Source organism: Aegilops tauschii, chromosome 7 (assembly GCF_002575655.3).
Source record: "Aegilops tauschii subsp. strangulata cultivar AL8/78 chromosome 7, Aet v6.0, whole genome shotgun sequence".
Lineage (NCBI taxonomy): Eukaryota > Viridiplantae > Streptophyta > Magnoliopsida > Poales > Poaceae > Aegilops > Aegilops tauschii.
The window spans coordinates 62,662,754-62,682,299 of record NC_053041.3 but is presented as its reverse complement, the minus strand read 5'-3'; the positions used below and the strand labels follow the sequence as shown (position 1 = coordinate 62,682,299).

Sequence of the window (19,546 nt, the reverse complement as noted above, 5' to 3'; positions counted from 1 at the left end):
CATAGTGACCCGAGATTAAGAAAAAAAACAAAACAATTTGAAAAAAAATTTGAAAAAAATTTATTAGTAATGGCGCACTTCTATGTGGTGCGCCATTACTAAGTCAGATAGTAATGGCGCACCAGATGCATAGTAATGGCGCACTATAGGTGCGCCATTACTATCTGGGATACTAATGGCGCACCAGAGGTGCGCCATTACTATTTTGTTATTAATGGCGTGATAATAGTGGCGCACCTGTAGTGCGCCATTAATGGCAAAAACAGGTGCGCCACTAATTAGCCTTTTCCTAGTAGTGTAATATATTTCCATGCTAGATGTGTTATTATCAAGATGAGTGTTTATTCACTTGTCATTGCACGAGAGTACGACAAAGGTATTAGGGATACCCAGTCCCGAAATGAAAATGAATTTACTTTATGTTGTCAAATATATAAATTCCTAGGAAAGTGTTGGTATGGACGGTACCCGTGGATTCGGTTAGCCGTGGAAAAAGGAATAAACTTTATTTTCTGTTTGGGAACCGCCTATTATATATCTAGCATGGAAAGTATTGGGAACTACTCGATCGTTTTCATTGATAGGAAAAGCATGCTTCCCAAAATGTTTTTATCTCTATAGTTTTTTTCACTTTGAGCTCTGGCACCTCTACAAATCCCTACTTCCCTCCGCGAAGGGCCTTTCTTTTACTTTATGCATTTTTTTATTTTTACTTGAGTCTCCATCTTCTCTTATAAAGCACCAAATAAGAGGCACTATGATCGTACTTGAGCATTGGGTGTAGCTAATATGGGAGTGTGTTTCATGAATGGATCAATAATTGAGCATAATGGGCTAGGGATAACTTGCTTTAGTGTTGATATTTTGAAAGACATGGTTGCTTGTTGATATGGTTGAGTATTAAAGTCCTCATGTCAAAACTAGACTATTGCTTTGAACCATATAAAAGTCCAAACACTACAGGAATCAGAAACTTTGCCGTCCGCCATAGCGGACGGCAAAGGCATGCCTGGCGGACGGCAAAGGCCTTTGCCATCCATCAGCAGACGGCAACAGGTCCGGCTGAACGAGCTACGGCAAAGGGCTCTTTGCCATCTGCTGGCGGACGGCAAAGATGAAAAGGCCTTTGCCGTCTGCTGGACGGCAGAGAAAAGGTACCAGCCCCGTTAGGTGGCTAACGGCGCTCTTTGCCGTCTGCCTCATAGTCAACGGACGGCAAAGAAATTTCAGTTAATTAAAAAAATACGGTTGTACTCCTCGGTGCTGCAGTGACGTGGTCGTTCAGGCGGCAGGTGAGCGTGTCCAGCGGCAAGATGGCGGCCGACGGTCCTATTGTGAGCACGTCCGGCGGCCTGAGGTCGTTCTTGCAGAGAGGAGGCTGGGATGCTCGGGTGCGGCAGGGTCCGGCGATGTCCGGCGAGGGGCGGCCGTGGCGGAGCCCGGCGAGGGTTGGAGAGGAGGAGCCTGGGGCTTTCGCGCTCGCGGTAGAGAGGAGGAGGCTCGGGCGTGGCGGAGTCCGGCAGGGGGCGGCCATGGCGTAGTCCGATGAGGGGGCGGCGAGGAGGAGGAGGCTGGGGAGCTCGACTGCCGCAGGGTCCGGCGAGGGGCGACCGCGGAGGGGTCCGGCGAGGGGCAGCCACGGCGGAGTCGGACGAGGGGCGGAGAGGCGGAGTACGGCGAGGGGGCGGCCGTGGCGAAGTCAGGCGAGGGGCGGAGAGCAGGAGGAGGCTGGGGAAGCTCGGCTGCCGTGGTGTCCGGCGAGGGGCGACTGCGGAGGGGGTCCGGCGAGGGGCGGCCACGGCGGATTCTGGCAAGGGGCGGAGAGACAGAATCCAGCGAGGCTGTTGCTCTGCTGCTGCGTTTTTTTAAGGGTTGCTGCTGCGTTTGTGTGGAGGAGAGAATAGATCGATGGAGGTGTGCTCGTGGGGTGGGAACGTGAGATGCATGGTGGATTGGTGGTGTGGGGAGTGGGGCAGCCCTGCCACGTCATCGATCCAGGGGAAGTTGTTTCCAACCAATAGGAAACATTCAAATAATTTGTGTTTGTTTACCCTATTACTTTTGGCAAAATAAGCATGTTAAAATGTAGTAAATTTTCTCAAACTTGTTCTACGCATTATAGAAACTATAAACCAATACCATGCCAAATTTCATATACTTTAGGCCTTGTTTACATTTTCAAATAATTTGAGAAGTCGACACTGTTATTTTGCCTACTGTAAAAAAACAGATGGCAAAGTCTTTGCCGTGTACCAAATGAAAATAGATGGTGTGGGTGGGTGAGGCGGGGGGAGAGAGAGAGGGAGGAGGTGGGGCCAACCTTTTTTTGACCTGCAAAAAAATAGCCCACCTCTTTGCCGACTACCCCACCCCCTCTTTGCCATCCGCCAGCAGACGACAAAGATTCTTTGCCATCTGCTGGCAGTCGGTAAAGAGGTGGGTGCCCCTTTGTCGTCTTCCAGCAAATGGCAAAGAATCTTTGCCGTCCGCTGGCAGACGGCAAAGAGCTGGCTGATGGCAAAGAGTGTCTTTGCCATCAACCTACTCTTTGCCGTCTGCTTTCCAAAAGCGGACGACAAAGAGGCTATTTGCCGTCTGCCAGCAGACGGTAAAGAGCTGGCAGACGGCAAAATGCCAGATTCCAGTAGTGAAATATCCATGCTACAAAGAAAAGAATATGTGATGAACATGTTAGGCAGCATTCCACATCAAAATTTCTGTTTTTATCATTTACCTACTCGAGGACGAGCATGAATTAAGCTGGGGATGCTGATACGTCTCCAACGTATCTGTAATTTTTGATTGTTCCATGCTGTTATATTATCATTCTTCGATGTTTTACAATCATTTTATATAATATTTTGGTACTAACCTATTGACATAGTGCCCAGTGCCACTTGTTGTTTTCTGCTTGTTTTTTACATCGCAGGAAATCAATACCAAACGGAGTCCAAACGCAGTGAAACTTTTTATGGATTTTTTTGGACCAGAAGACACCCAATGGGCCGGAGAAGCACCTGGGGGGTGCCCCGAGGGGGGCACAACCCACCAGGGCGCGCCTGGGCCCCAGGCATGCCCTGGTGGGTTGTGCCCACGTCAGTGGCCTCTCGCACCGCCTCTTTGCTATATAAATACCCCAATATTCCAGAAACCGTAAGGGAGTTGACGAAAATCAATTCCAACGCCGCAAGTTCCAGAACCACTAGATCCAATCTAGACACCATCACGGAGGGGTTCATCATCCTCATTGGTGCCTCTCCGATGATGCGTGAGTAGTTCATTGTAGACCTACGGGTCCGTAGTTAGTAGCTAGATGGCTTCCTTCTCTCTTTTGATTCTCAATACGATGGTCTCTTGGAGATCTATTTGATGTAACTCTTTTTGCGGTGTGTTTGTTGGGATCTGATGAACTTTGAGTTTATGATCAGATCTATGTTTTTATCCATGAAAGTTATTTGAGTCTTTTGATCTCTTATATGCATGTTTGCTTATAGCCTCGTATTTCTTCTCCGATATTTGGGTTTTGTTTGGCCAACTTGATCTATTTATCTTGCAATGGGAAGATGTGCTTTGTGATGGGTTCGATATTACGGTGCTTGATCCCAGTGATAGAAGGGGAACCGACACATATGCATCGTTGCTATTAAGGATAACAAGATGGGGTCTATTTCTGCATAAATTGATCTTGTCTAGATCATGTCATCATTCTTATTGCATTACTCCGTTTCTCCATGAACTTCATACACTAGATGCATGCTGGATAGCGGTCGATGTGTGGAGTAATAGTAGTAGATGCAGGTAGGAGTCGGTCTACTAATCTTGGACTTCATGCCTATATAATGATCATTGCCTGGATATCGTCATGATTATTTGAAGTTCTATCAATTGCCCAACAGTAATTCGTTTACCCACCGTTTGCAATTTTTCTCGAGAGAAGCCGCTAGTGAAATCTACGGCCCCCGGATCTTTTCTTTATTATATTTTCCTTCAAGATCTATTTTCATTCGCTTTTATTTTCAGATCTATTAAACCAAAAATACAAAAATACCTTGCTGCAATTTTTATTTATTTACTTTATCTCGCGTTCCCGCGAGATCTATTTATCCAATCTACTACAATTTTACCTATCTTTTTACCCGTGAGGGATTGACAACCCCTCTCTTATATCGGGTTGTAAGTATTTGTTCTTTGTGTGCGGGAGCTGTTTACTGGTTCGATAACCTTGGTCTCATCACTGAGGGAAATACCTACCGTTGTTGTGCTGCATCATCCCTTCCTCTTTGGGGAAATACCGACGTAGTTCAAGCAAGCATCAGCTTGCCAGTATTTTCGTTAAATGTATTTTTCCTCTCGAACATTCTTGCAAAGTTACTACATAGACCATGGCAAATTTAGTTTATGGATCATGACAAGACTAATTCAAGTACCATGGCAAAATACTTTTTGTCTTATCATTTGCCATCTTTTTTACGTAAATGACAATTTTCTTTAAAGATTTGACATGGCAAGTTTAACTCAAGCCCATGTCTAAATTTTCCATGTTCTTAGATATCTCCATAATTTCCATGAAAAATGATCACAAAAACATGGCAAATTCATAAAGTTTCTAAAACATGGCAAACTTGCCATCCTTCAAATAGTTTCCCACCATTTTTCTTCAAATGCATTTTTTATTTTTTTCTAATTTTTTGAAAAGTTACTATATAGACCATGGCAAAATTAGCTTATGGATCATCGCAAGATTCATTCATGTACCATGGTAAAATTCTTTTATCTAAACATTTGCCAATTTTTTTATGTAAATGACATTTTATTTAAGGATTTCGACATGGCAAGTTTAACTCAAGTCGCATGTCTGAATTTTCCATGTTTATGGACATCTCTCAAATTGACATGACAAAACAATCACTAGAACATGGCAAATTCTGAAAGTTACTAAAACATGGTAATCTTGCCATCTTTCAAATAGTTTGCCACCATTTTTCTTCAAATGTATACTAATTTTCTTTTATCTAACATGACAAACTTATTATGTGGACCATGGCAAATTGCTTTCCATTCTTTTACATACCATTCTTGCCATGTCAATCGACTATGTTGTATATACTTGCCATGTAGTAGAAATCATTTTTAATTTAGGTACCTCTGGAAATTGCCATGACAAATGTTCTATAATTCATACACCTTATTTCATTTCTCTTGCAACAAGGCAACAATAAATTTCTTTGAAACCATGGCATACTAAGTTCATGGACAATGACTTTTTTTGTAGTTTATGCATCATGGCAAATTTTACTAAAAATACCATTGCAAATTTTATTGCCCATATGTCATGCAATATTAGCTCATATTTTGTTTTGTACTCTTTATTCTACTCTCTTTGCATGGTTAATTATTCTTTATGTGCCTTCATAACATAGCAAATTAATTTTTGTTCATACGGCAAATTCCATTATTTTCACATGGCAAATTCATATTTGTGCATACGTCATGAAAAATTTCATTATTGTCACATGTCACATTCTTAACATTTTACTTTTTCCATAGGATTTTTGTTCATAACATGGCAAATTCATTTATGGTCATAATTGCAAATCCATAACATTTTCCTTTTTCTATAGGCTTTTTGTTCATAAAATGGCAAATTAATTTTATGGTCACAATTGCAAATACATAACATTTTTCTTTTGGGTCACCGAGGACGACGGGGACGACAAAGTGGATTGTTCAGCACGTCTATGGAGGGAGTGGCAGGCACGAGGGACGCGGCACCGCTGGGGGCGCCGGTGAGGCCACAACATTTCTAATGTTTTCTTTGTCGTTACAGGGTGGCTGCCGTTGCCGTCCATGTTCGGTGTAAGCGAGCTTCATGACAGTATGAGGAGATTGGTATCCATGATTCTCCTCCGTTCTCTGTTATTTCCTGGATCACCAAAGTACCTTTTTTGCGATTGCAAGACATCAACTCTTCCAATGCTTCTTGTTGAATTCACCTGGATGTGCTTATGTACCTTTTTTGAGATGTCATTTTTAGCAACAATTTGTTTTCCAGTTGCTGTTTGCTCTGTTTTTTTGGCATGTTTGCTCTTATTTTTTTTCCGGTGTGATCTAGTGTGTACAACCTATTGGGAATTTGATAGGAGATGATGTTATTAGTGTGTACAGCCTATTGGGAATTTGATAGGAGAAAAAGGGCATGTAGGCCCTGGGACCGATGGTGTTCGTGCTGGGGGCTTCTCGTCCCGAATGTATTCGTTCGATCCATTGCCACCCCAGCAGCGAACGAATCGTTCGGTTTGGGCTCTCCCAGACCAAACGCTTGGCAGATAACAATGTTTCTTTTTCCTCCCCCCCCCCCCCCCCCCCCCCCCCCCCCCCCCCCCCTCCCCTTATCATACGTATGTCCCTCTCTTCTTCAAGGAAAAAAGTATCGTCTCTCAAGCAGCCTGCCCACGATCGCCGCCGCTGCCATTCGCCCGTCCCAACACAAGGGAGTCGCGTCGGGAATCGTCGCCACCGCCCGCCGTAATTTGACCTAACCTACCTAAGGAATGCTCCGTTCCAATGGGATCCACCGGACGGACGGAGCTTTCTTCCCCAATTCCGGCAGGTGCACGTCGCCGTGTTCCCCGCCTCCGCCCTAGAACCTCCTCCTCCTAAGCCAGCTGCCTTCCTTCCATCCGCGCGTCCTCCAGCCCAACTCCCCAACCATGTCCACTTGCGCCGCCGCATACGGTCCCCTCTCGTCGATCTATCTTCCTCGCCACAGACCAACAATGCCGATTCCCGGCGAAAGCAGCAGCCTTTTCTCCCATTCCCACCGAACCAAATCTGCACGCCCACCGTGGGTCCTCGCTTCTAGTTTTACCGGACAGCTGAGAGACCCTCTCTGCTCCATCGCGCCCGTCCGCCCCGCCCTCCAATATCGACACTGCCGTCGTCCATGGCTTGGACCGATGGGCCTTGCGCGCTCGCTGCGGCGAGCTCTCCAGCAAACAACTGCTGCATGCGGCCTGCGGGCCTCTCGCCCTCGTCGCCGCCCATATTTTTCTATGACTACTACTGGCAACCCAGAATAGCATGTGTGTTATTTCACCACATGATTGATTGTCATGCGGCTGGTTTCAACTAAAGTCTAAAATACTCGATTTTGGCACCTTCTCGCTGACATGTCTTCTTTGCAAGCTTGTAGTATATTTTCATTAGCATTAGCACTTCATGTATATGAACAAGTCTAGTTTGTGGTGGATTTATTTAGTTATTAGTTACCAAACAGACAAGATGAGGTCCAGTTTGCTAAATTTTGCTGCTAGCACATGTATTTGTAGGTATGGAACCATCTTTTTGCTGTGTTATTGTTTGGATCTCAGAAGAGGTCTAGACCTACCACATTGCAAGCAATTCAGTAATGGGAGATCTGCAACTACTTTAACTTCACTAACTAATCAACCATTTAAAGGGGGTTATGTATTATGGGTAGGTGCATTACTGCTCAACACTTCAATTCCTAGCACTGGCTTTAAGATAACCATCAAATATACTGAAATTTCATAGTCCATGCCCAAAGAATATAGTCTCTTGTCATATTCTTGCCATGATATATCCAAAAGCACTTTCGGGCGATGTTCTCGCATATGATCAATTCATGATGTCCTTGTTAGATTCTCACTGTTTTTTAGGGGAAATTCTCCACTGTTTTAGTAATTGATATTTCTCATGTGCGTTGCTTCCCTTGAGCAGATTGACTTGCGCTGCACATCACGGCGACGGCAAGGAGGCAGAGTTCCGGAAGCCGAGGAGCCAAGGGGAATGTTGGCTTCAGGCTACTGCTGCACAAGATGCCTGCTCCTGCGCGGCGCTTAGTCTGATGCTTCTCTTCTCCGGTTTCGGCATATGTAATCCACTGCTTCCTCATTCTCTCTCTCTCTCTCTCTCTCTCTCTCTCTCTCTCCCTGCCCACGACCATCCAGCCGTGGCAATTTTTATGATTTAGGCTTGTTGCGGCAATGAAAAAATTGTTCCACAAAAGTTGGAGCTGCGGCAATGAGGATGATGCATGCATGTATTGGTGGCAGTCAATTAGTTGTTCCCTAGAAACAACTCTGATTTTTTTGCATCAACCAACATATATGTGTTTTCTCCACCCAACCAATTTTTGTCTGGTTTGTTTAACACATGTACAGTGATGGTCTCTAGTACAAGTGAAGCAACTAGCTTTGCCAAACCTGTCATGTGCTGTACAATTATTGTGTGGGAGTGGGACAAGCCACAAGCTCATATCAAGTTACCAACTTGAAGCTCTCCCTCATGTTGTGCTCTAAGTGTCACCATATTAATTAGGTGTGTGAAAACTGAAACCTTCTTCCCTTAGAGCATCTCTAGCAGACCCCGTATAATGCTCCGACCCGCAAAATAACCGCCAAAATACGGGTCCGCGCGAAAAACGCAGCCCGGCCAGACCCCGCAAACGCGTCGGACCCGTAAATTATTTTGCGGGGCACGACAGAAGTTCTCCCTCAACCTTTAGATTCACGGGTTGGGAGGCCAACCCGAGCTCGCCCCCTATCCGCAATGAGATTTGGCGCGAGGGAAACTTCCACGCGGCCGTTCCGACTGCCCACCCCCTTGGCCGCCCTTGCTCGGCCTCCGCCCTCTCCGGCCCATTTTCACTGGCCCTTCTCCACTGCCATGGAAGCCTCCCAGCCGTCCCCCATCACCGTGGATGTCATGCACGCGCAATCCCCTCCGGCAGATCTTGTCGCTAGCCATGTCATCCCCGCCGTCGCTCAAGGCACCACCGAGCCTGCCCGCAAGCGGCAGGGCAACGTGGTTGTGCAGGGCCGAAATCTGGCTGGCCCCGCCAGGAAGGCACGCGCGCCCGGTGCCACTGTTGCCAGAGAAGATGGGCAAGGTTTCAGGCGTGAAGCACAAGAAGGTACCTACGAAAAGGGCGGCGCCTTCATCCTCTCCAGCAGAATATGCTGTTTTACGGGTCGGCTACGCGGGGTCTGCTCGGCCGCAGCGCGCGTCGACCCACAAAACCGTTTTTCAGCGAGCTGTATACGCATTTTGCGGGTCGGCAACATACGGAGTCTGCTAGAGATGCTCTTAGAGAGGAGAGGAGCGCTCTATCATAGCTACCTCATATGTATGCATCTGCAAATTAGTCCAGCCATGTATGCGGCAAACAATGCTTCTCCTGTAAATTTCCACATCAATCTGTCAGCCTTCGTTTAGCTTTTCATCTTCTTAAAGTGAAAAATATTAGTGATAAGCTAGCCTTCTACATTAACCACTGTGTGCTGTTTATGATATATGAACAAGTTGTCAGTCCCTGGCAGCAACACTTCATATATTTATTTGTATCTATGAAAATAGTTGCTAGCATATATTAAACTAGCAAGAAATAACTGTGAGCACAATGTCTTCCATGGAGTTCTCTGCTCTCTCTCACCATGGTCTCATCTATCTAGGAAGGAGGTGTCAGCGACCAGTACGACGCCATGGAAGCTGCTCGTGGTCTGCTCCTTAGACTTAGACTTGGTTGAGGTACTACCGCATTTTTTTATTTTTCATCAGTTGCGTACGAGTGTTGCGTTTTTGTATCCTTCTTCAGTTGCACAAAAGTGTTGGCATGCACATTTCTCATGGTTATTGTGTCGATAGCGTAGGTCCACCGAAAATCAGATCCTCCTGTTTGCAAGATCGTAGACTTCCACAAAGAGAAGTACAAACAAGGATGTCATGGAGAAAGAGCGCCTAAAAACCAAGGTATGCGTGGTATATCTTTGGTGAATTTCTAGCGAAGTTGAGTTGAAATGCTTATAACAGAGCCATGCTTGTAATTGTATCAGATCATAGAATTGTGAACTGAATGTCCCTTGTTTTGCATTCTTGCATTAAGAAACCTGATTGCAGTTCAGTTGAAATTCTTAGAGAAGACCCATGTTCATGATCGTGTCAGATCATTGGATTGTGAAGTAAAAGTTCCTTGGTTCGTGTTAAGAAGCCCGCTTTTTAGATAATGGTCGGCCTCAGCTACAGAAACTACCACTCTTGTACTTATAGTATCTTGATTTGCGTTGAGAAGTCTGTTTTTAAAAGAGATAAGTCCATATTACAACCTCGAACTGTCACCAAACTCTAAAAAACAACCATGAACTACGAAACCGTCTAATATACAACCCCAACTTTCAAAACCAGACAAAAGACAACCTTGGAGTGGTTTTTGACTACTTTTGACTAGTCAACAGCCTAGTCAACGCCAAGTCATATGCCATGTCACCATCTTCTGAATCTGATATTTTCTTCTGTTTTTTTATCCAGCGGGCAAAACTTCTTGAAGCTTTCACAGATTGAATCTAAGGGTTGTGTGCCGTCCACAGAAACTGCATAGAAGCCTTCTTTGTTCTGGTCTGATGCGTAAGTCTTTAATCCTCTGCCCATTGTCCACCATTTTGTGTCAAGAAGTTGTCTTCTCTCTATACCTCATGGAGTAGTGCACAAACTGGGCCAAGTTCAGTAAGCTAAGAGCAGCCATCATCCAGAAGAAATAGTCCAAATGCCCTTCATTCAGATTATCCGGGATCCACCCAGGCGCATCACCGTGCGTCGTGGCCACCGCAACAACACTAAATACGAGCACGTTGAAGTAAGCCGCGGACGCAACTGCAAGCTGTGAGAATGCTGCACAAAGGCTCTTCATGGTGTAAGGGGCCTCGTCGTAGAAGAACTCCGTCATGCCGATTCCTGCGAAAACCCCAGCTGCACCATGCATTACATATGCAGGCACTTGCCACAGAATGCTCACTGGCACTGGCACATTCTGGTCTGCCAGGCTGCTGGCTTGTGCCATCGCCAGCCTCTTCATCTCGAGCATTGCCGAGTAGACCATGGTCAGCATGGACAGCGCAAAGCCGATTCCAAGGCGCTGCGTCTGCGAGAAGCCCTTCGCCTTGCCAGTACAACGCCGCGCGAGTGGCACTAGCTAGCACGGATTCGTAGATGAAAACCCCGATAAGGACGCTTAATACGCTGACAATGGAGAGGGAGGCAGGTGGGATTGCGAATCGGCCGACATGGTTGTCCATGACCATTCCCTGCTCGATAAACGTCGATGCGGTCTGCCCAGCGACCGCATAGAAGATCACGAACGACGCCCAGACGGGGAACATCCGTAGCAGTATCTTCAGCTCCTCAACTTGGGTCACTGTGCAGAGACTCCATGAACACATCGGCAACGTCGTGCATGTCTTGTCTAACGTGGCAGCCTTGTCTAGAAACCTGAAGAATGCAATCACATAATTAATAACTTATATATAAGAGGCAAGCTCTCGCAGTTATAAGTTTACTCATAGATGCAGTTTCTATATATTGTTTTGTAGCAAATTTTCGGATATCTTTTGTGCTTGCAAAGAAGATGTCACAGATGAATTGTTGTCTTGGATCAAGAGATTCCATAGCTCAATGCAAATGATTTGTTTTTAAATGTCTATTTTAGACTATAGTAGGTTGACTTGAGTAGTGCAATAATTGGAGTACCTGAATTGATTTGTATGCTGAATTTTGTGTCTTGATTCAGCTGATGATGACGAAGTGGTCAGCTCGTATAAGAGTGAGACATCGTCGGGCAGTTGCACACGCCACTTCCTGACGGCCGCAACGAGCACCTGACAGATACTAGTGAATGGGCTTGCTCTCAGTTTCCTGAACCTGTACACTCTGGAGCCACCAACAAATACTGCTAGGCCCAAGGTCATGAGCACCATTGGGATTGCGAAACTGAGCCACCAACAAATACTGCTAGGCCCAAGGTCATGAGCACTCTGGAGCCAAACAAGCAGTGTGCTGGACAGAAGGGAGCCGAGATTGAGCTGAAGTAGTACCAGTTGAAGAAGGAGCCCTTCTTCTCCAGCTCCGTCGGGTCCCCGCTGTCAAATTGGTCGGCGCCGAAGGCTTTTTTTTTTTAAAAGGAGGATGACCCCGGCCTCTACATCTGGGAGATGCATGCAACCACTTTATTAATTATTCTCGAGGATTACAAAGTATTACAACAATATGCCTGAATCCGCCATCTTGGCTACATATGCCACTACTCCTATCCATATGATGAAGGGGTGCTAGCTGGGCCAAATACCCAGACGACTCACCTAAGCCTATCATCAAAAGCCAGAAGCCCCAGCCGACTCACCTAAACCTAAGCCTATCATTAAACTGGTCTGACGCATTCACAAGTGTCGTCGCCGCCATCTTCCACATGTCCGTCTTCAGAGCAGATATTGGGGCTTTTACCTTGTCAGGCCACTCTGCCATCGACGCCACCATGACGCCGGACAACTACCTCCTCCTGCGCGAGTCCATCACCGCGCATTGGGCGCCGAGTCTCCACTGCGCCATACCGCCGAGATCCGCCGTCATCAATGTGTAGGATGAAGCACCGCCCCACCAAAAAATCCGCCCACTGGTCACTCGATCCCGTGTACGCCTCCAAGAATGACGCCCCCAAGGAGGAAACGACACCAATGCGCTGCCGTCATCCGATCTACTGATCTAGGATTTCCCCCGGAGATAGCGGATAGAGGTCTGAAGCTTCTCCATGGCGATGCCTTCTAAGGTTCCGAAGGCTGACGCGCAGGGTTTGATGCCACCGGTTCCAAGTGCAGCAGGATAGAGTCCTAGGTACACCACTACAGCATGATGAACATCACCATGGTAGTAGGATGTCGGGACTGATGCTGCAACTGCCAGCACGAGCATTCCCTGTCAAAGTGGCAACGTTCAGGGTTGCAATTATCATAAGGATCTGGTCGGTTAACTGCACTGTACTTACGATGGTGTAGACCGGAAGGGAAACAACCATTGTCCAATATCTTCCCAGATATGCATCAGCCATGAAGGCCCCAATAAGTGGTGCGAGGAAGCATGCGCCGACCCAAGCAGAGACATCCCGCGCAGCGGCGACCTTGCTTTCATGGAGCACGGTGGTGAGGTAGGTCACCAAGTTGGTCACGATTGCGAAGAAGGCGACGCATTCGCAGAACTCGACGCCTGAGATGTATGTGTTCAAGTGGTCAGCCAGTAATAACTAATAAGAGAAGACGAAGAGGAAAACAGGAGCAGTTTGCAGTAGTGAATTGCTGTTGTATGGCACCTATAATCATGTAGCACGCCCTCCAATTGCCTGTGCTGCGCTTCAGAGCAGGCTGATTGTTGATGTCAACAGATCCGTCGCCGGCGTATTCCGAGCCTGCATCCTACAGCGCAGTACCAAGATACCCAGTTTGGAAATTTGGAACTGTAATAAATCACTCGCGGAGGACCGACAAGAACTGAAGAATTACGCGTGCTGACTGAAATTACTCTGGTGATTTTACCTGACGTTTTGTCTGCCTTCTCATATGATGCAGTCATCGAGATATGGAGAGAAGAAAATACCTGATTATACGGTTGGAGATGAAGCAGGGGCCTCTCCTCGTCAGCTGCTGCTTCCATGGCTGCTTCCAAGATGGAGCGGAAGGAGGGTTAAGGAAAGGAGCTCAGCACCTAAAAGTTACCTGCATGTGCTCTTGTATATTTTTGGTCTGAAGAGTCGTAGGTTGCTTATCACTAAGATATAAAGAAGGTGGCACCTTCATTCCAAATTGAGGGAGAGCGTGTGCTGTGGCTGCATTTTCTAGTGGCTGAACTAGTATGATTCTCTCTATAAAAATTTAACAGTGTTAAAAAACGTCTTACATTTTGATACAGAGACGAAGTAGTATATGTGGATCTGGCATTTCTGAACTTCTGAAATCACATGGAGCAGACACAGACAGTTGCAAAGACATTCAATGGCACTGGTGGCGGCCTGATGAACCACCTACTGAGACGATTGATTGTGCCCGAGGATGGTTAAAATAAAGAGATGCGACGAAAATTTGGAACGTGGAGGGATGGCGATATCTATGGCTGGGGTCCACAAGACGTTCCCACCTGCAGTACGCAGCCAACTCTTTTCTGCCCACTATTGCCTCCTGTATTTGCATTAATAAGAGATATGAAGGCTGAACCACACTCATAAAAATCATTAAACCACCCTCTAAACTGGGAAGTACCTAGGGAGTGATTAACAAAAGAGGTGAAATTACTTTGGTGAGTCTGTCCTACCCATTGTCCCTATCATTTGATGCAGCCTCGATAATACTCCCTTCGTCTCAAAATAAGTTTTTAATTTTATATTAATTTTAGTATAAAGTTGTACTAGGGTTGAGACACTTACTTTTTGGGATAGAGAAAGTGCCTGATTAGGCGGCTGGGGATCAAGCACGGCTTTGGTCTGAAGAGATGCTAAGAGTAGAAGATTTCTTGTCCCTAAGAATAAGAAAATGTAAAAGGTGCCATGTTCATTCTAAATCGAGCAGCCACTTCTGTGTCTATAATAGGAGGATACCTACTATGAGTTGTGACAGCATTTTCTAGTCTAGTGAGTGAACTGAGTTTCTTAGCCCAAGCTCATATGAGCTCGGGTGAACAGTAAAATCGGAAGAAAAAATAAAAATATCTGAATTTTTTTAGTGATAAACACTGACAAAAGTTGTCAACGCTTGTCAAATTTCATCGTGAGTGTAGAAGCCGTGGCAAAAAAAATCATCACTCCAAAATGCTTTTGGAAATGATATTTTTAGAGCATCGATTTTGTTTTTTTAGCCACTGCTTCTACAAATCTCATTTTTCACTATGAATTCTTGCAAGCGTCAAAAACTTATGTCAACGTTTATCACTTAAATTTATTTGATTTATTTGATTTTTTCAATATTTTATGATTTTACTATTTACCCGAACTGATTTGAGCTCGGGTGTAGAAGAGTACTTTCGGAGTGATAGGTCAATTTTAGTATTTGTTGGCCGACGGACAAACCAGGGCCCACGGCCATGGCATCTCTCTCTCTCACTCACACCCATTGAACCAAATCATAAGCAACGACGTCTTTCTCCAACGGCCAGGTCTGCCAAATCGGTCGCTTCATTTCAAAAATTCCTTGTTCTTTTTAGCGTAATTTTCTAAAAAACATTTATTTTGTTCGTCGGTAATTATTTTATCGTACGATCCAACAATGGATCGGTTTACACGTAACTACTCCCTCCGTTCCCTAGTATAAGACCTTTTACTTTTTTCTTAATTTGTATGTACCTAGACACATTTTAGTATGTATGTTCACTCGTTTTATTATGTATGTAGTCAATATTTTGAAGTAGTTTAGCTTTATCCAACCTGTCCCCCGTGCCGCTCCCGCGAGCTGCCGGGGTGGAACCCTAAATCGCGCCGCCGCCAGTCCCCCACCCCGCCTGCCCACCCCCTCGCCGCCGCCAAAGGGATGAAGCCCGGGCGTGTCGGCGGCGGGGGGGTTTCTCCCCTCCTCTCCAGGCTCCTGGCGGCGCGGGACGCCCAGATCTGTCGCGGAGGTCCTCTCGCCGGGGTGGTAGTTGCGCGTCGGCGGCGGGCGGGGGTGGCTCTGGCGAGGCGCCGCGCGCGCGTGGTTCTCATCTGGGCGGAGTGGCGTGGCCTTGCTCTGGGTGGCGCAGGGCGAGCCGGCGGTGTCTGGGGTCGGCGGTGCCCTGCTCCGGGCGGCGCAGCGCGGCCCGGCTGGGCTCGGCGCGACCTCGTCCGGCCTGTGGTGCCGTGGTGGCGCTCTTGGTCGGCTTCGGGTCGGCAGGCCGGTCGGCCTCCCTTGCACGGATCCGTGGCTCTCGGGCCAGATCTGGCGCGTCGGGCGGCTTCCGGTCGGGTGCTGCGGGAGGCGGGTTCACGGCGGGATGCATGACGGCGGTCCCCTGAATCTGCACGAAGGGTGCAGCGGGAGAGTGGATGTGGGTGGTGCGCTGAATTCGTCGGAGGCGGCAGCGCATGCACAGCCATGGAGGCGGCGGCGCTGCGAGGCTCGGCTAGGCAGGGCCCTGGCGAGCAGCGGGCGCCCGACCACCTACGTGTGAGGTGCCGGCGGTGATGCCTCGGTGAAGTTGGCGTCGAAGTGTGGTTGATGGTGCGGGTCAGATCCACCGGTGTGGCAGTCCCTAGGTGCGGGTGAAGGCCACCGCGACGGATCTGGTCCCTGCATTGCTTGGGGGTTGCTGCGGTTCCAAGTGCGTTGAAGGTGGTGGCTTGAGGCGTGCTTCCTCGGCAGTGTTTTGTGGCTATGACTGCAAGTGGCTGCGGTGTTGGCGGTGCGAGACAACTTTCGGGGCTGGCCGAATTCTTGGAGGCGTGGATATGTGCAATGCTACGGATGAAAATTCTGTTCGGCCTTGGTCGGACCGGCGTCGATGGCACCCGTGGGTGTCATTCCCTTTCCTGGAGGCGTCGCCGAGTGTAGCGCCATTTTCCACGTTGCCTTGTACCGGCAAGCATCTCCGGGGCGAAAGCCTTGATTCGTAGGATCGGCACGATGGCGGCGTCTTCTGACGTTGTTCCTCTGTTGGGAGCATCGTGCTGGGAGATAAGAGGCCCTATGTTGCGCTCCTCTGGCGTGCATCGCTGCCCAGATCGTTCTTCTCTGGCGCTATGTTCGGTCGTCGCTGGCTCTACCAAGGAAGCTGGAGTTGTTGTTCTTCGGTGATCACCGGTGTCGGTCGAGACGCGGCGAGGCTATCGGTTTGGGTAGGCTCTTGTATGTCGTAGTTGTGTAGTCGTGTGTTGTTGTCTTTGTATGTGTCGGGTGTGAAGTTGTGCTACGCTCGTTGTTCACAATGAGAGGTAGATGTGGTTGTATGGCTGTATTTCTCTCCTTCTATAAAGCTAAGGTACGCAATTTGTGTACTCTTGAAAAAAATATTTTGAAGTAGCTAAAAGGTTTTATATTAAGGAATGGAGGGAGTACCTCCTAGTGCACACAGACAGAAAGAAAACACAAGCATATACATATCGTCGCAAACCATTGATGCCACTGCTGATGGTTTGAGGAACCAATTAGAACTGATTGATTGCTTAAAACAAACATCTGCGACCAAAATTTGAAAGGCAGAGAGATGGAGATGGTGGTCCAGAAGACGTTCCACTTCCACCTGTAGCACAAAACCGGTCTACTTCCTCCATCCAGATTTAATGAGCCTCCTCATATTTTGGATTAAACTTTGACCAACTATATAACTAACAAAATATGAAGTATATGCTATAAAAATTATACTATTAAAATTGTATTCGAAAAAGGTTTTCTATGATATAATTTTTTGTGATAAATACTTTATATGTTATTAGCTAAATTTATAGTAAAACTTTTTTTCCAAAATATGAAGGGGGGCAATAAACCTGGAAGGAGGAAGTAAGTTGAACCACATTCATAAAAATAACTAAACCAACCTATGAACTACTTTTGGTCTGAGGTGTAGTATAGGTTCCTTGTCCCTATGTAAGACATATAAAGGCGGCAAGTTCATTCCAAATTGTCTTTATTTTCCTACAGCAGGAGTAGGACCCACGGCCATGACATCTCTCTCAAGTGCCTTTCTCCAACAGTCGGGTCTACCAAACTGGTCGCTCCATTTTACACGCGAGTTTGCACGTGATTTTGTGAGTTTGCACGTGATTTTGCACGTAAGAACTTATGTAACCAAAGTATTGAATATTACTTATCTCTTCTCTACTTATACTACCTAAAAGAAACCTAAGGTTCCCTCTCCCCTCTTACATCAAATCTTTCGTCCAACCTTTTCTTCCACCCCTCCTTACGTACGCTCCACCCTCCCGATTTTCTATTTCACATGATTTGGCAAGCTAATAAATGACGATAAAAAACCCAGCAAATACCGATCACTTTCCTCCCAAGACGAAAATTTGATCTCGCAATCCTCTCGCCCCTTTAATCTCGTGATCCTCTCAACCCTTTAATCTCGCAATCCACTCAACCCTCCCGATTTTGCATTTCACATGATCTGATCGGAATCCCCTCGCCCCTTTAATCTCGCAAAAAGTTGAATGCCTCAGCCCTTACAACACTCGATTACTCAGCCTCATGCGCAGCTCAACCTCACCAAGCGCGGCGCGCGGGGATCATGGCCTCGGAGCCGCGGACATCGCCCTCCGCCACATCTCTCCAAACGCCGACCCGCAGGACTCGACCCATACGTGGCCGCCTTGCAGGACTACCGCACAAATAAGGCCATGGACGTGCTGGCGAGTCGCCTCGTGCGCGCTCGGTGCACCATGAGGACCACGAGAGCTGCGTCAACGTCGTCGAAGATCACATGGCGGCGGCGACATAGATCATGGGTATGCGCAAAAAAAAGCCACCATTGAGCGTGCTGCTCGAGGAGAACGCGATGCTAATTTTGCATGGCAAGCGACGAAGAGACTACATGATGAGAAGAACAAGGTGTCGATGGAGCGCGTGCAGTGGCGGCGGGGCGGTGCTGGATCGCGGATGGCTCACGCAGCAGGACCAATACGGTGAAGCTGGAGCGCCACACCACAATAATAAGAAAGGAGGTGGTCGAGCAAGAGATGAGCAACTATACGCTCAATGGCATCATGTCCAGGTGAGCTTATTCTCTCGTTCCAATCTGCACTTGTTGGTCTTTTCTTTTTCTTCTTCTTTCAGATCTATGAGAAATATGATGTTTTGGTTTTATAGAATTCTTATCCTTTAGAAGAGTTTGTTTAGTCGATCTTGAATTGTGGATGCTGAAAAGATGTAATGCTTGGGGATTTTTGTCAGATGATTTCAGGATCTTTTTTAGTTTTAGTACGCATCTGGATACTATTTGCATGATCAAATCTCAAAAGATTGATAGTATTTGTGAAATCTGAATCTGAAGAATACATGTATACTAACATGTGGCTTTGCTTCTGCCAACGACAAAGTTGTACTTTACAACACCCAATCCTGGATTTTATGCAATCGGCTTCAAGTGGTACTTCTGTGGGTTAGAAAGGATGGCTCACTATCAGTAACTATGGCACGAAATTGAAGATCTAACCACAATCATAGGTACTGTTACGGCTGTTGCAGATAGATCATACTGTTGATATCATTTCCGCGATCGCGGCGCAATCGCTGGCTGGTAGGCTTCCCGCGACACTATGCCTTAAAAAACGCGATCTGGCACTAATCAGGCAATCGCGGGGCATACTGAAATTACTCTGTTTATCTGCTGAAATTACTCTTCGAATTTATACTGAAATTACTCTGTTTTTCTGCTGAAAATACTCTATTTTTCTAGACAAACATGCACTTGTACTGTTGCCGCTAAATGGCATAGCGGCCGCGATCGCCCGCTATAGCGGGCCGTAGCGTTTGGAGGAGTCAGCCGCGAAATGCTTTTGCCCGCGATCTTAAACTTTGATCATTTCCTACTGAAGATTTCCACAGCCATGCTCAAGCTTTACAACAGTGAGCTCTTGACGCACTTGCCGATCGAGCACACCACCCTCGTGGTGCTCCTGCACAATGTGTGCCATACCTACACCAACCTTGAAAGGCAAATATCAAAGGTCATATCATATTTTTCACTCTTAAAGGATTCATTAACTTTATCCATTTCACTTGATCATTGTTTGATTCATCTGCTAGATTTG

At 46.8% G+C, this 19,546-nt stretch overlaps 1 pseudogene; it reads right to left on the bottom strand.

The window, feature by feature from the left end:
- Nucleotides 1-9,566: 9,566 nt before the first annotated feature.
- Nucleotides 9,567-13,491, bottom strand: LOC109785726 (protein NRT1/ PTR FAMILY 8.3-like; annotated as a pseudogene).
- Between the last annotated feature and the right edge of the window lie 6,055 nt (nucleotides 13,492-19,546).